The 18520-nt window shown below is 35.3% G+C and overlaps 1 protein-coding gene across 1 annotated transcript in view; it reads left to right on the forward strand.

Annotated features, from left to right (window-relative positions):
• Positions 1 to 18520, forward strand: part of RPS6KA6 (ribosomal protein S6 kinase A6) — a 163428-nt gene that overhangs the window by 55539 nt on the left and 89369 nt on the right. The window lies entirely within an intron of this gene.

The raw sequence follows: 18520 nt of genomic DNA on the forward strand, positions 1-18520 counted from the left end.
ATAAAAAAAAAAATCTTTATTGATTTCAGAGAGAGGAAAGGAGAGGGAGAGAGGGAGAGAGAGATAGAAACATCAATGATGAGAGAGCCATCATTGATCGGCTGCCTCCTGAATGCCCCTGACTGGGAATCTAGCCTGCAACCTGGGCATGGGCCCTGACCGGGAATCAAACCTCGACCTCTTGGATCCTAGGTCGATACTCAACCACTGAGCCACGCCTGGCCAGACATTCTAGGACATTTTATCACATATACAGAGTTCAATACCACCAGGAGAATCAATATGCAAAACTGTCCTATAGCCTGGCCAGGCATGGCTCAGCGGTTGAGCATCGACCTAGGACCCAGGCAATCGGGGTTTGATTCCCGGTCAGGGCCCATGCCCAGGTTGCAGGCTTGATCAATGACTCTCTCATCATTGATGTTTCTATCTCTCTTTTTCCCTCTCTGAAATCAGTAAAGATATATTAAAAAAACAACACTGTCCTACAAACACAAAAGAACTCTATTGTGCTGTCCGTTTATTGTCAAACCCTCCCTCCCTCTTCCCTGACTCCTGGAAACCAATGATCTGTTCTACATGTCTAATTTTGTTATTTTGAGAATATGATATAAATAGAATCATAAATAGTAGTCATATTTCTGGGCATTTGTCCTAAAGGAATAAAACCTTATGTGCACACAAAAACCTACACATGAATTTTCATAGCAGCTCTATTTGTAATAGCACAAGAACTGAATATGTCCTAAATGTCCTTTAAAGAGCGAATGAATAAACAAACTGATACATCCATGCAATGGAATACTACTACCCCACTATAAAAAGAAAAGAATTCGTGATATATACAACAACTTGGATGAATTCTGGGCATTTTGCTGAGTGAGCCAATCTCAAAAGGTTACTTATGTTTTAAATAGAGACTCAATTCTGTATTTAATTATCAGAATGTAAAAACAGATAAAATGAAGATGTGATCTTTACAGTGAATTTTGGACTGGTACACTTTAAAGGTAAGTTGTTTTAAAATTCCTAAGTATACTGCTTCATTGTAAAGATAAAGTATGAAGATGTTAACTTGAAAACTCAAGGAAATGCACTCAAATAAAATTTAGTGCATCTTATTGATTCATAGCCTCATTCTCTTATTCATATTTAAAAGGATTGAAAGGAAAAGGAAAGAAAAAATATGAAAGACAGATTAGAGTGTTGAGATTTTATAAAATATAGAATTTTTATTTTGTAGTATGCAAATTTTAGTTGAAAAGCTAATTATAATTTGGTTCTTTTCATTTTTTGTTACTAAATTATACCTGTTTGTCAGGGATGAGAAAGAAAGGTGGAAAAGAGTAGAATAAATCATACCTATATCTCTCTTCTACATTAAGGTTAATTGGGTGAATAATTATTGCAAATTATTTTATATTTAGTCTTATAAAAGGAATTCTGCTTTTACACCTTTTGGACTTAAACTAGATGAAGAGGGAAGATTAGGTAGAGTCAATTATTTTTTAAAATATAACTTTATTGATTTCAGAGAGAGGAAAGGAGAGGGAGAGAGAGAGATAGAAACATCAATGATGAGAGAGTCATTGATCTACCCACAACCTGGGCATGTGCCCTGACCGGGAATCAAACCCCGATCTCCTGGATCCCAGGTCAACGCTCAACCGCTGAGCCACGCCCGGCCGGGCAGGTAGAGTCCATTTTAATTTATAAATAAGGGACTCAAGGCTTTTAACAGGAAGAAATTGAATTTATTAGTGTGATATTGGTTAAAACCATACAGGCTTCAAGTGTAAACTCAGCAAAACATCATCTACACACTGCATTGTACACCTGTCGCCCAAAGTGAAGTCTCTTTCTGTTTCCATTTATACCCCCTTTCCCTCTGTTACCTCCCCTCACTCCCCTTTCTCTCTGGCTATCACATACTGTTGTCTGAGTGCGTGTGAGATTGCATATATAACTTTTTGCTTAATCCCTTCACCTTTTTTCACCCAGCCAACCCTCTCCCCCTGACAACTGTTAGTTTATTCTATGCATATATGCTTCTGTTTCTATTTTGTTTGTTAGTTCATTTTATTCATTAGATTCCACATATAAGTGAACTCATTTGATATTTGTCTTTCTATGACTGGCTTATTTTAGTTAGCATAATAATCTACAGGCCTATCTATGCTGTCCCAAAATGTAAGAGTCCCTTCTTTTTTATGGTTAAGTAGAATTCCATAGTGTAAATGTACCATAGCTTTTTTATCCACTCATTTACGGATGGACACTTGGGCTATTTCCAAATCTTGGCTATTGTAAATAACACTGCAGTGAACTAGGGGCACAAATATTCTTTCAAATAAGGGTCTCCAGTTTCTACAGATATCCCAGAAGTGGAATTACTGGATCAAAAGGCAGTTCTATTTTTAACTTTTTGAGGAAACTCTATACTGTTTTCCATAATGGCTGCACCAGTTTGCATTCCTACCAGCACTTTTCTCTACATCCTCACCAGCACTTGTTATTTGTTGATTTATTTATGATAGCCAATTTGAACAGCGTGAAGTGATATCTCATTGTGTTTTTAATTTGTATCTCTCTGATGATTAGTTACCTTTAACATCTTTTCATATGTCTATTGGCCATCTGTATGTCATCTTGGGAGAAAAGTATATTTAGATCTTTTGCCCAAAAGATTTTAATGGGATTGTTTGTTTTTTTATGTTGAGTTTTATAAGTTATTTATATATTTTGGATATTAACCACTTATCTGATGTATCATTTGTGTACATGATCCCCCATTCAGTATGTTACCTTTTAATATTTTAAATAAATTATTAAGATATATTTTATTTCTAAATAGGGTAGAATGTTTAATAGCATTATGGGTTGAGAAGTTAGACGTTCTTTAACTGACAGCTCTCTTCCCCAGCCCGTCACTGTTGATTTTCAAGTTACCTTTTCGTTCTTTTTCTTTAAATTGAATTTATTGAGGTGACACTGGTTAACAAAATTATACAGATTTCAGGTGCACAATTATACCACTCTTCATCTGTTCACTGTTTTGTGTGGTCACCACCCCACGTCAAGTCTCCATCCATCAACTTTTATTCTCCCTATATTCTCCTCCACCTCCTCCCTCCTCACCTCCCCCTGGCAATCACCACACTGTTTTTGATGGTTTCATTTGCTGTGCAAAAGCTTTTTAGTTTAATGTAGTCTCATTTCTTTATTTTATTTTTGTTTCCCTTACCCTAGGAGATATACCTGCAAAAATAGTGCTTGGAGAAATATCTGAAATTTTACTGCCTGTTTCTTCTAGGATTGTTATGGTTTTGTGACTTATATTTAAGTCTTTTATCCATTTTGAGTTTATTCTTGTGTATGGCCTAAGCTAGTGGTCTAGTTTCATTATTTTGCATGTAGCTGTCCTATTTTCCCAACAACATATATGGAAGAGACTGTCTTTACCCCATTGTATGCTCTTACTTCCTTTGTCAAATATTAATTGACCATAAAGTTCAATTTCTGGGCTCTGTATTCTACTCTACTGATCTATCTATGCCTGTTCTTAAGCCAGTACCATACTGTTTTGATTAAAATGGCCTTGTAGTATATAGTATGATATCAGGTATTGTGATACTTCCACTTGTTCTTTTTCTCAAAATTGCTGAGCCTATTTAGATTCTTCTGTGGTTCCATATAAATTTTTGGAATAGTTGTTCTAGATCTGTGATGCAAGCCATTGTTATTTTAAATAAGAATTGCATAGAATCTATAGATTGCTTTGGGCACTATGGACATTTTAACTTTTTCCTATCCATGAACATGGTGTATGCTTTCACTTATTTGTATCTTCCTCAATTTATTTCTTCAGTGTTTTATAATTATCTGAGTACGAGTCTTTTAAATCCTTGGTAAAATTTATTCCTAGGTACTTTATTTATTTATTTTTTTGTTGAAATAGTAAGTGGAAATTTTTTTTTAAATTTCTTTTTCTAATAGTTTCATTACAGGTATACAAAAATGCCACCAATTTCTGCATATTAATTTGTAGCCTTCTACTTTACCAAATTTATTTATTAATTTTAGTTTTTTGGTTGAGACTTTAGGATTCTCTATATACAGTATCATATCATCTGCAAATAATGAGTTTTACTTATTCCTTTCCAATTTGGATGCCTTTTATTTCTTTTTCTTTTCTGATTGCTGTGGCTAGATATTTCATTACTATGTTTAATAAGAGTGGTGAAAGTTGACATCCGTGGCTTGTTCCTGATCTTAAGGGAAGCACTTTTAGCTTTGCCCATTGAGTATGATATTGGCTGTGGTGTTTCTCATTTATGGCCATAATTATGTGGAGGTGTGTTTCCTCTATTACACTTTGCTGAGAGTTTTTATCATAAATGGGTGCTGGATTTTATCAAATTATTTTTCTGCATATATTTATATGAACATGTGATTTTTATCCTTCATTTCATTGATGTGGTGTGTCACGTTTATTGATTTGCAGGTATAGTACCAACCTTACATCCCCAGAATAAGTCCCACTTGACCATGTCATATGATCTTTTTCATGTATTGCTGGATCCTGTTTGGTAATATTTTGTTGGGGATTTTAACATGTATGTTCATTTGGGATATTGGCCTATAATTTTATTTTTATTTTTATACTATGTCTGTCTGGTTTTGGAATTAGGATAATGCTGGCCTCATAAAAATAGCTTGGAAGTCTTCTCTGTTCTTGAGAATTTTTTGGAATAGTTTGAGGATAGGTGTTAGTTATTCCTTGAATGTTAGGTAAAATTCACCTGTGAGGCCATCCTGTCCAGGCCTGTCATTTGCTGGCAGTTTATTTGATTGCTGCTTCAATTTCATTAATTGTGATCACTCTATTCAGGTTTTCTGATTTTTTCCTGATCCAGTTTTGAAAGACGGTATGTTTTTAGGAATCTATCCATTTCGCCCAGTTGCTCCAATTTTTTGGTGTGAAGTTCATAGTATTTTCTAACAATCCTTTGTATTTCAGTTGTGTCAGTATTACTGCTCTTTCATTTCCGATTTTATTTATTTGAATCCTGACTCATTTTTGTTGATGAGTCTGGTTAAAGTTTCATCAATCTTGTTTATCTTTTCAATGAAACATCTTCTGGTTTTATTAATCTTTTTCTTTTTTTTCTTTTTTTTTTTTTTTAGACTCTGTGTCACTGATTCCAACTCTGATCTTAATTATTTATTTATTTTTCTACTTACTCTGGATTTTTTTGTTGTTTTTATTTTAGTTCTTTAAGTATAGTGTTAGATTGTTTATTTGAGATTTTTCTTGCTTCTTCATGCAGGTCTGTAATGAGATGAATTTCCCTCTCAGGACTGTTTTTGCCTTGTCCCATAGATTTTGGGTGTTGTGTGTTCATTTCCAGTTATCTCCAGGTAGCTTTTTTTTTTAAACTTTTTTTTTTTTAATTTTATTTTTGTTTAAAATATTACAGATGTCCCTTTTTCTCCCCAATGACCCATTCCACCCCATCGCATCCCCCTCCCCAGTCCTTCTCCCCACCATTGTCCCTGTCCTTGGGTTGTGCATATATGCATATAAATTCTTCGGTTACTCTCTCCCCCTCCACCCACCGGCCCTCCTCCATCCCTCTGACATTCCTCAGTTTCACCTATGCTTCCATGTCATTGAATCTATTCTGTTCATCAGTTTATTAAGTTCTTTAGATTCCACGTATAAGCGAGATCATGTGATGTTTGTCTTTTGCTGCCTGGCTTATTTCACTTACCTTAATATTCTCCAGGCCATCCATAATGTCCCAAAGGGTACGAGATTCTTCTTCTTTACAGCTGCATAGTATTCCATGGTGTAAATGTCCCACAGCTTTTTTATCCACTCATCTACTGATGGGCACTTGGGCTGTTTCCAGATCTTAGCTATTGTAAACTGTGCTGCTATGAACATAGGGGTACATATATTCTTTCTGATTAATGTTTCAGGATTCTTAGGATACATCTCTAAGAGTGGAATCACTGGGTCAAACGGCAGCTCCATTTCTAATTTTTTGAGGAACCTCCATACTGTTTTCCATAGTGGTTGCACCAGACTGCATTTCCACCAGCAGTGTACTAGGGTTCCCCTTTTTCCACACTCTTGCCAGCACATGTCCTTTGTTGATTTTTTGATGGTAGCCATTGGGGCATGTGTGAAGTGATACCTCATTGTGGTTTTAATTTGCATCTCTCTGATTATTAGCGACGTTGAGCATTTTCTCATGTGTCTATTGGCCATCCATATGACCTCTTTGGAGAAATCTCTCTTCAAGTCCTTTGCCCATTTCTTAATTGGGTTGTTTGTCTTCCTCTTGCTGAGTGCTATGAGTTCTTTGTACACTTTGGAAATTAGCCCCTTATCAGATACATCCTAGGCAAATATGTTTTCCCAGACCATGGGGTTCCTTTGTATTTTGAGGCTGTTTTCTTTTGCTGTGCAGAAGCTTTTTAGTTTGGTGTAGCCCCATATGTTTATTTTTTCTTTTCTTTCTCTTGCCCTAGGACATATATCACTGAAAAGTCCACCATGTGGGATGTCTATGACTTTACTGCCTATGTTTTCTTACAGGATTTTTATGGTTTTGTGACTTAGATTTAAGTCTTTTATCCATTTTGAGTTTATTTTTGTGTATGGTGAAAGTTGGTGGTCTAGTTTCATTCTTTTGCATGTATCTGTCCAATTTTCCCATCACCACTTATTGAAGAGACTGTCTTTACTCCATTGGATACTCTTGCTTCCTATGTCAAATATTAACTGACCATAATGGCGTGGGTCTATTTCTGGGGTCTCTGTTCTGTTCCATTGATCTATATGCCTGTGGTTGTACCAATACAAGGCCGCTTTGATTACAGTGGCTTTTCAATACAGTTTGAAATCTGGTAATGTGATCCCTCCCACTCTGTTCTTTTTTCTCAAGATGGCTGCAGCTATTTGGGGTCTTTTTTGGTTCCATATAAATTTTCAAAATGTTTGTTCTAAGTCTGTGAAATATGCTGTTGGTATTTTAATAGGTATTGCATTGAATTTATAAATTACTTTGGGTAGTATGGACATTTTAATGATATTAATTCTTCCAATCCATGAGCATGGTATATTCTTCCACTTGTTTAAATCTTCCTCTATTTCTTTTTTCAGTGTCATGTAGTTTTACAAGTACAGGTCTTTTACATCCTTGGTTAAGTTTATACCTAGGTATCTTATTTTTTTAGTTGCAATGGTAAATGGTATTGCTTTTTTAGTTTCTCTGGAAGTTCATTGTTGGTGTAAAAGATTATCATTGATTTCCGGATATTGATTTTATAACCAGCTACCTTGCCAAATTCGTTTATCAAATCTAGTAGTACTTTGATGGAGTCTTTAGGGTTTTCTATGTACAATATCATGTCATCTGCAAATAATGACAGTTTTACTTCCTCCTTTCCAATTTGGATACCTTTTATGTTTTCTTCCTATCTGATGGCTATGACGAAGATTTCCAGTACTATGTTGAATAAGAGTGGTGAAAGTGGACATCCCTGTCTTGTTCCAGTTTTTAATGAAATGGTTTTAGCTTTTGCCCATTGAGTATGATGTTGGTTGTAGGTCTGTCATACATGGTCTTTTTTGTGTTGATGTATGTTCCCTCTATTACCACTTTGCTCAGAGATTTTATCAGAAATGGGCTCTGGATTTGGGTGAATGCTTTTTCTGAGTCTATTGATATGATCATGTGATTTTTGTCCTTCATTTTGTTTATGTGATGTATCACATTTATTGATTTGCAGATGTTGTACCAGCATTTCATCTCCGGAATAACGTCTACTTGGTCATGATGTATGATCTTTTTAATGTATTGCTGGATCCGGTTTGCTAGTATTTTAGTGAGGATTTTAGCATCTATGTTCATCAGGGATATTGGCCTGTAACTTTCTTTCTTTGTAGTATCTTTATCTGGTTTTGGGATTAGGATGATGCTGGCCTCATAAAAAGAGTTTAGGAGTTTTCCCTCCTTTTGAATTTTCTGGAATAGTTTGAATAGGATAGGTGTTAATTCTTCTTTGAATGTTTGGTAAAATTCGCCTGTAAATCCATCTAGTCCAGGACTTTTGTTTGCCTGGAGTTTTTTGATTACTGCTTCAATTTCATTAGTTGTTATTGGCCTATTCAGGTTTTCTGCCTCTTCTTGATTCAGCTTTGGAAGGTTGTATGCTTCTAGGAATTTGTCCATTTCCCCCATGTTTTCCAATTTGTTGGCATATAGTTGCTCATAATATTTTCTTACAATCCTTTGTATTTCTGTTGGGTCAGTTGTAATATCGCCTCTTTCATTTCTGATTTTATTTTTTGGGCCCTCTCTCTCTGTTTCTTAGTGAGTCTGGCTAAAGGTGCATCAATCTTATTTATCTTTTCAAAGAACCAGCTCTTGGTTTCATTGATTTTTTGTATTGTTTTTTTAGTTTCTATGTCATTAATCTCTGCTCTGATTTTTATTATTTCCTTCCTTCTACTTCCTCTGGGCTTTTCTTGCTGTTCTCGTTCTAGTTCTTTTAGTTGTTGTTTTAGATGGTTCGTTAGATCTTTTTCTTGTTTCTTGAGATAGGCCAGTAATGCTATGAATTTTTCCCTCAGGACTGCTTTCGCCGTGTCCCATAGGTTTTGGGTTGTTCTCTGTTCATTTTTGTTACTTTCCATGAAGTGTTTGATTTCTTCCTTGATCTCATTGGTAACCCATTCATTGTGTAATAACATGCTATTTAGCCTCCATGTGTTTGAATATTTTTGAGTTTTTTATAGTAGTTGATTTCTAGTTTCATGGCATTGTGATCCGAGAAGATGCTTGATATGATTTCAGTCTTCTTATATTTGTAGAGACTTACCTTTTCTTCTAACATGTGGTCTATTTTTGGGAATATTCCATGTGCACTTGAGAAGAATGTGAATTCTGCTGCTTTGTGGTGAAATGTTTTGTAAATGTCAATTAAATCCATTAGGTCTACTGATTCATTTAAGGTCTGCATTTCCCTGTTCATTTTTTGTCTTGATGGTCTGTCCAATGCTGACAGTGGGGTATTAAAGTCCCCCACTATGATTGTGTTGCTGTTAATCCTCCCTTTAAAGTCCCCCAAGAATTTTTTTATATATTTAGGTGCTCCTATATTGGTTGCATGAAAGTTTATAAGGGTTATTTCCTCCTGTTGGATTGATCCCTTTAGTAATATATAGTGACCATCTTTGTCTCTTGTTATGGTGTTTATTTTGAAGTGGATTTTGTCAGAAATAAGAGTTGCTACTCCAGCTTTCTTTTCCTTTCCATTTGCATGAAAGATTTTACCCCTTCCCTTCACTTTTAGCCCGTGTGAGTCTTGCTCTCAGGTGCATCTCTTGTAGACAGCATATATTTGATTCTTGTTTTCTTATCCATTCAGCTACCCTGTCTTTTGATTGTTCCATTTATTCCGTTTGCATTTAAGGTTACTATTGATATCAACTTATTTAATGCCATTTTTCCCCTTTATGCTGATGAACCTTTCTCTCACTATTCCTTCTTTTTCTTAAAGCAGTCCTTTTAGCTTTTTCTTGCAATGCTGGTTTACTGGTACTGAGCTCCTTTAGCCTTGTTTTGTCTGGGAAGCTTTTTATTTCACCTTCAATTTTAAATGATGGCCTTGCTGGATAAAGCAATGTTGGTTGCATGTTCTTCCTTTTCATTACTTGGAGAACTTCATGCCAGTCCCTTCTGGCCTGAAGGGTCTCTGTTGAGAAATCTGTTGTCAGCTGTATGGGGGTTCCCCTTGTATGTCACTCCTATTCTCTCCCTTGGAGCCCTTAATATTTTCTCTTTGACCTTGATATTTGCCATTTTAATTATGATGTGTCTTAGAGTGTGTCTTTTTGGGTCCCTCTTGATTGGAACCCTCTGTGCTTCCTGCACTTGTGTGGCTTTCTCCTTCACCAACCTAGGGAAGTTTTTTATCATTTTCTCCACCCAGTTCTCTATCCCTTGCTCTCTTTCTTCCCCCTCTGGCACTCCTATAGTGTGAATGTTGTTTTGTTTCATGTTGTCCCAAAGCTCCCTTAGACTGTCCTTATGCTTTTTAAGTGATTTTTCTTTTTGCTGCTCTGATTGTGTGATTTTTTCTACCTTGTCTTCTAAGTCACTTATTCTATTCTCTGCTTCATTGAGCCTACTTTTAATTCCTTCCTGTGCATTCCTGATATCAGATACAGCATTCTTTATCTCTGTTTGAGTTTTGTTTATTGTATGTACCTTTTTTTTCCTGTTTTCACTAAGGTCCTTGATCTTATCATCTAGTGTCTTCTGAAGTTCCTTGAACGACTTCATCATCCATACTCTGAACTCCATTTCTGATAACTTGCTTAACTCCATCTCATCAAAGTCTTTTTTTGGTGATGTTTCCTTTTCTTTTATTTGCGGGTTCTTTGTCTCCCCATTTTGGTAGGTCTTAGTGTTTGCATCTATAGATTAGATATATTTGCTGTGTCCCAGTCTTGTGGGATGGGATTTTGTCTTGTGGGTCCAGTGGAACCCAGATGTGTTTTCCTTATACTTCTGAGCTCTTTGTTCTTGGCGTGCCCCTCTTGTGTGTGTCCCTTTAGTGCTTTTTTTATGTTCTTCTGTTGTGTTTGGGTCTAGATTGTTGTTGATCAGTCTTTGGGAGGGCCCTCCTCTCAGGTTTGCTAACTGTGCCTCAGCCCCAACCTCATCGTGTAAGCTGTTGTACAGATGCTGGAAACGTAGGACAATGCACAACTAAACTTCCAGGAAACAAGAGGTATCTTACAAAATATCTTGACAGTCTCAATGAAAACAACCCACGTGAAAATAGAACTGGGAGAGTGTAGAGAAAACACACACACACACACACACGCACACACACACACACAAATGCTTAAAAAAAAGAGAGAGAGAAAAATAACACTTAGATAGAGAGAGATGTGTATTGTTGTTAATAGTGGTGAAAATATAGAAAATAATAATAAACTAAAATGTAAAAAATAGAGAAGCTACCGGGAGATAACAGAAGCAGAGAAAAGATTCTGAAAGAAAGGCCAGCAAAAAGTTAAGGGAGAGAAAAGGAATAGGATAATAATTGAAAATAGGAAAAAAAAAATACAATAAAGAGAATAAGAGAAACTAACAATCGAACAAAAAGACAGGAAGACAAAAGGGAGGGTAACGAAAAAAAGAAAAGTAGAAAAAGAAAAAAGAGAAAGAAAAAAATAGTTTTGCCAATGGATGGAGAGGAGAGAGAGAGATAACGCCCAGGCAGTGAGGGAGTCTCGTAAGAGATTTGGTGGTAACTATAGAGGAAAGCAGTAAATTTGGGTATAAGGATAAAGTTCCAGTCGTTAAGCAGGGATATCAAGAAAGTCTTGATAGTAGAAGGAAGGATAAAACAAAAGAAACCATATAACCAAAACAAAACTAAAAACAAGCTAAGCATGTCAAAATTCTTTTATAAAAAAGAGAAAAAAAAATTTAGGTAAAAAAATGTTTAAAATAAAAATTATTACATTTAAAAAAAGATGAAAGAACAAACTTTCACCCCTTTCTCTTCTTCCTAAGGGAAAAGGAGAAAAAATAAACCCACAAACAAAAAACAAAGAAAAAAAACCCAAAAACCAAAAATACCAAAATCAAAAACAAACCAAACAAAAAAGCAGAAGAAAACAGGTAATCAATCAGGTGAATTTCTTCTGGGAAACTTATGTTGTCTGAGGGTCACTGTTTTTTGTGCTGATTTCATTTCTCCTGAGAGGCACTCTTGTATCAGCCAATGTGAGGAGCCATCTAGGTTTGGCTCTGGTGTCCTTAGGTAGATGGTTGATCTGAGGCTCTTTGTGGACCATCTCCTCTTTTCAACTATTTTGCAACCTTGTAGTTGCCTGGTCTTACTCCAGAGTCTTCTGTAGAGTCTTTAGAGTGCAGGGTGGCTAGTGTAGCTCAGGGTATCACTCCTCTTAGAAGCGTCACTGTCAGGCGCTCACTCTGCGGGCATTAGTCTCTCCTCCACAGCCAGCTCCTCAGTCCCTACCTTGTCCTCTGATTCTAGTTCCCCAGGCTCTGACCTGCTGCAGTTTCAGATTCATTTCAGCCTGTTGCCTTCTCTGTATGGGCTGTTTTGGCAGCCTGGGCTCAGTGCGTTAGATTAAAAACATATTCTGGTGAGTCCTTTGCTTATCCTGCCCCGACCAGGGGTTTTCAGAATTTCCCCAAGTTCCCAAACAACAGTCTCTGAGAGTCTTATTGTTCTGATTTCCTCCTGTGAGCTGCTCTCCCTTCCCCCTCAGGACTGTCTACAGGTAGCTTTTGATTTCTTCCTTGATCTCATTGTTATTGCATTCATTGTTTAACAACAAACCATTTAGCCTCCATGTTTTAATATTTTTTAGGTTTTTTATTGTAACTGATTTCTAGTTTTATACCATTCTGGTCAGAGAACATGCTTAATATGATTTCAATCTTCTTGACTTTATTAAGACTTATTTTATGTTTTAAAATGTGGTCTGTCTTTGAGAATGTTCCATGTGTACTTGAGGAGAATGTATATTCTGTTGCTTTGGGATGAAATGTTCTGTAAATGTCAATTAAATCCATCTGAGCTAGTGTGTCATTTAAGATCTCTGTTTCCTTGTTGATATTTTGCCTGGAAGATCTATCCAGTGTTGTCAGTGAGATGTTAAAGTCCCCTACTATGTCTTTATTGTTGTTGATCTCTTCCTTAATGTCCACTCAGATTTCCTTTATATATCTAGGTGCTTATATGTTGGTGGATATATGTTTACCAGGGTTATATCCTTTTGTTGGATCAATCCCCTTAGTATTATGTAGTGACCTTTTTGTCTCTTGTTATGGCCTTTGTTTTGAAGTCTATTTCATCAGATATAACTATTGCTATCCTAGTATTTTTGTTTGTTTCTTTCTTTCTTTTTATTTGCATGATATATTTTTTTCTAACCCTTCACTTTCAGTCTTTGTGTCTTTTGTATTGAGTTTGGTCTTTTATAGACAGTATATATATATGGATCATGTTTTTTTATCTTTTTATTGGAGCATTTCATCTGTTCCCATTTAAAGTTATTATTGATAACTACTTGTTTATTACTATTTTATTTTTTATACCTATGTTCCTCTCTCTCTCTCTCTCTCTCTCTCTCTCTCTCTCTATATATATATATATATATATATATATATATATATATATATATATATATATATATATATATCTTTTTCTCCTCCTTCTTCAGAAGACTCTAACATTTCTTGAAATACTGGTTTGGTTGCAATGAACTCCTTTAGCTTTTTTTCTGGGAATCTCTTTATTTTTTCTTCAATTTAGGTGGTAGCCTTACTGGATAAAGTAGTCTTGAGTGTAGGTCCTTGCTTTGTATCACTTTGAATATTTCATGCCAATCTTGTCTGGCTTGAAGTGTGTCTGTTGAGAAATCAGTTGACAGCCTTATAGAAGTTCCCTATAGGTAACTAACTGTCTCTTCCTTGCTGCTTTTAATGTTCTCTTTTAGTCTTTAACCTTTGGCATTTTAATTATGATGTGTCTTTGTGTAAACCTCTCTGGTTTCATCTTTATAGGAACTCTCTGTACTTCCTGAAGTTGTGTGTCTTTTTCCTTCATCAGATTAGGGAAGTTTTCAGCCACTATTTCTTCAAACATGTTTTCAATCCCTTTAAAATGTCAGTAGTAATAAATATTAGATAATTTATACCATTTTATGATTATAACCAAATTCAGAGTTGTGTAATGAGTAATAAACTTACAGATTTAATCTCTCAACATTCCAATAATATTGGTTAAAGTGTGACCATTCACAGCAAGTATTTTAAGAATACTTTCCATTCTTTAATTTTCCATTATTTCTTCCTTTCTTTCTCTCTTTTCTTCTTTTTCTTTCTCTCCTTTCTTGCTTCCTTACCTTCTATGTGTCTTTCTTCCCTCCTTCACTCCCTCTTTCCTTCCTTCTTTTTATATCACTTTCCTTCTATTTTGAATACTATAGTCAAAAGTACCAGATTAAGGGATGGGTGGGTGGGAAGAGATTAACCAAACAACTTATATGCATATGCATAACCCATGGACACAGACAATAGTGTGGGGAAGGCCTGGGGCCAGTTCAGGTGTGGGGTAGAAGGGGTCAAGGGGGGAAAAGGGGGACATCTGTAATACTTTAAACAATAAAGACAAATTTTTTAAAAAATGAAGGTCCTAGCACCAGCTCTCCCTTTCAACAACACCCCATACCTCCCTCCCCCCTCCTCCCCCTTTCCTCACAGGCATGCATCTCCTAAATTCTAAAGGACCCCATGAAGTTTGCAAGCAGTGCAGCAATGGGCAGTCGCAGTTCATCCCAGGCAAACCCACTGAATCTGTCCCCAAGGCCTTCTTTTCTCTGGCTTCTTGGTGAGCCAAAGCAGCCCAGCCTAGGCTTATTTCCCCAGCCCTTCCTTGTGTCACTGTCCCCAACATTAATAAAGGTCCTCTAAAATTAAAAAAAAAAAAAAGTACCAGATTAATTACTATTTGTCCTTTATAGCAGTGAGCTGTAGTGATTTATAAATGTCTCATCTGGGCAGGGTCTTCATCAGCATTCTGAGCTTCCCCAGAATAATCTTAGGAGCAGGTAATACCTTTATTTTAACAAGTATCCTTTAAAATTACTCCAGATATAAGAATGAGCCTAATGTTTAACAGGTTTCTCTGAATGGCAGTGGACTGTAGAAAGGTTCCTTGGTATGACTGTGCTTTGACCTTAATTTACCTCATACTGAGATTATAATTGCATAGCAGAAGATCAATAGAATAAGAGTGAATGCCCCCAAAATATCTGCATGTTTGCTAGTATATTATTTTTATTATCTTTATGTCTTAAATTTTTTCTCTAATACCCCCACAAATCTATATAAAAACTACATAATATGACTCCCATGGTTTATTAAAAGTGTTTGCCTATTATATGCCATTAAAAATTAAAACCTGAATAGACAATTGATTTAAACTGTCTGTGGTTGTAGTTATATGTTTTCTGAGGGGCATAATTTGGGGCTAATTTCTATAAAGAAAGGGAAGGAATATATACAGTGTCAAAAATTTATATCACATTGTGGCCTGGCTGGTGTGGCTCAGCGGTTGAGCATAGACCCAAGAACCAGGAGGTCACTGTTCAATTCCCGGTCAGGGTACATGCCTAGCTTGGAGGCTCGATCCCCATTAGAGGGTGTGTGGGAGGCAGCCGATAGATGATTCTCTCTCATCATTGATCTTTATCTCTCTCTCTCCCTCTCCCTTCCTCTCTCTGACATCAAAATATATGTTTAAAAATAAATAAATCACATTGTGCATGAGCTGAATATTTAAGAGAAAAATGTGTACACAAGAAAATAACTTTAAGTCATTTTTATGGTTATCTGCAAATTAATCACTGAGATTGCTTTTACTAATAGTATATACTCATTAAATTGTGTTCTGGGCATGCTTTTAAAATTTAAAATCTCATAAAATGATCATTTATGGTTGCACAAATATACTAACCCCTGGCCCTCACCCCCCTTAAAATCTTTATTTAGCTGATTTCTACATTTTACTTCAAATTAGTGACTTGGAAAAACCACTGCTTAATATGTATCTTTTTTAAAAGTATATATCTTTATTGATTTCAGAGAGGGGAAGGGAGAGGGAGAGAGAGATAGGAACATCAATGATGAGAGTTGTCATCCATCGACTGCCTCCTGCACGCCCCCAACTAGGAATCAGCCCATAACCGAGGCATGTGCCCTGACCGGGAATCCAACCGTGATCGCCTGGATCCTAGGTCGATGCTCAACCACTGAGCCATGCCCTGCCAGGCAATATGTATCTTTTTAAATCCTGTAGCTAACCCTTAATATTGTAAAATAGATATTCAATTCACTACTGACCAAATTCTAGTGATAAATATTAGTTTTCTCAGAAGTAGTACAGCAAAAGACCTATATGGAGTGTGCTAAATCTCTGAAAAATAATCAAGGATAAGAAATTCCTCTTCCCTTTCTTCTCTCTGGAATGTCCAAAGATGCCAATGTTCTTCTCTACTAGGTTGCTATATTCAGCTGAACTGACCTTGAAGACTAGCTTTTATTACATTTCATTTTGAAATGGGATGTGCAGAGTTTCAAAAGTCTCAAAATGTAGAGAAAGAACATAGTAGGCCATTGAAAAGATTTTTTAAAATATACTGAAAGTCATAATTCATTTAATTATTATACAAAGATAAGTTATTTTTCAATGATAATATTGAGCATGAGTAGAAAATCAGTTTCTAGGGCCTCTAAAATCAAGTATTAATGCTGGTATTTTATTTAAAAAACAATATAGGGCTTGTAGCTTTATTTATAGAACTAAGATAAAACTTACACAGAGTAAAACTTATTCTTTGGATCCTTATGATGATAGAATTATTCTGCATCTTGACAGCATCATTGTCAATAAGGTAGTTGTGATATTGTAATATAGTTTTTGTAAGATGTTGCCGTGGGTGAAACTGGGTGAAGGTAAACAGAATCTCTGTAGTATTTCATATAAATTCAGTAAATTTACAGTAGTCGCAAAACATAGAGTTTAAGAAAAAGTACTCTTTCATGTATAGTTTTGCATGCTTTGACAAATGAATACAGTCTTAAAACCACCACCACCATCAAGATTTAAAAAGTTCTATCACTCCCCCCTAAAATATTCCCATTATAATTTGATCCTCTCTTTACCCATAGATAATCACCAGTCTGCTTTCTGGCCCGATGCTTTTCCCTTTTCCACAATGTAATATAGGCTTCAGTATATACAGTCTTTTGAGTTTGGCTTCATTTAGTTAGTACATTTGAGATTTATCCATATCGTTGCATGTATCAATAACTTTTTTAAAATTTCGGAGCAGTGTTCTGTTTTATAATGATACCATGGTTTGTTTATCTAATCGCCTATTAAGGGGCATTTGTTTATTTCCTGTTTAATTCGGCGGTGAGGAATAAAGCTACCATAAATATTCATGTACAGGTTTTATGTGAACATAAACATGTATTTCATTTGAGTAAATACCAAAGAAGTAGGATTGCTTGGCCATGTGGTCAGTGTAAGTTTCACTTAATGAGAAACCTCCAAAATTTTTTCCAATGTGGCTGTACCATTTTGCGTGCCCACTAGCAATGTATGAGAGCTCCAGTTGCTCTGTGTCCATGCCATTATTGTTACTACCAACATTTTTTATTTTAGCTCTACTAATGGGCATGTAGTAGTATCTCATTGTGTTTTTAACTTGCATTTCCCTTATTAACTAATGATATTGAGCATCTTTTCATGTATTTATTTCTTTGTAGAAGTGTCTGTTCATATCTTTCTCCCATTTAAAAAAAATTGTATTGTTTGTTTTCTTATTATTGAATTTTTTAGTGTTTTTTAACATACTCTGAAATACAAGTCTTTTATCAGATATGTAATTTGCAAGTGTTTTCTCCCAATGAATAGCTTCTTTGTCACTTTCTGAATGGTATCTTTTGAAAAGCAGTTTTTGATTTTGATAAAGTCCAGTTTTCAACATTTTTCTTTTATAAATTATACTTTTGATGTTGTATCTAAGAAATTCTTGCTGAATCCAAGATCATAAATATTTTCTTATATTACTTTGGAAATTTTACAATTTTAAGTTTTACATTTCACATTTAGTTATATAATTCACTTTGAGTTAATGTTTATTTATAGTATGAGGATGTATTTTATTTTTTTAATCAATATCCTGTTGTTCTGACACCATTTGTTGAAAAGGCTGATTTTTCTTCATGAAATTGCTTTTAGGCCTTTGTAAGAAATCAATTTACAATATATAGCAAGTTCTGTTATAATGAAACACGTGATCTTAAAAATCATTACACTATGCATTATTGCATAATAACATCATAAGACTTAAGGCAAAAATGGTGTTAGGGATTTAGCAGTAATCTGTATAACCAGTGACATATTCGAGAAAGATAGGAAACTAATAAAAATGATAGCATTGTTTTACATGGTCTAAATTATTAAGATTATATAAATATTACAATAAATATGGTACCTTACCTTGAAAATCCTTAAATTTGCTTGTAGAATTAGTGTAAGAAAGGTTGTAAGTTATTGTGAAGTCATGGTAGATTATCTGGAATTGGGAGGAAAGTGTAGTACTACAGGTGGACAGAAGTGGCTCATAACACACATGACGAGCTGAAATAGTTGGTAAGTGTGTGAGGTGTGTGTATGTATTTCTACTTTGCTTGAATCAGCTAGGTGCAGTTACCTAGTGTTTTATCTAGTACTTCTTGCAGACAAAATTGCATATGAAATTTGAGATTCAAATTCGTGTTATCCTCAAATTGTTTCCTAATGTATCAATTCCATTGGATAAAATTTGCATTTTTAAAACAAACATTATAGCACTGTATATGTCAGTCTATTCTTGGACACT

The sequence above is a fragment of the Miniopterus natalensis genome, chromosome X (genome assembly GCF_054644295.1).
Source record: "Miniopterus natalensis isolate mMinNat1 chromosome X, mMinNat1.hap1, whole genome shotgun sequence".
NCBI classification, from domain to species: domain Eukaryota; kingdom Metazoa; phylum Chordata; class Mammalia; order Chiroptera; family Miniopteridae; genus Miniopterus; species Miniopterus natalensis.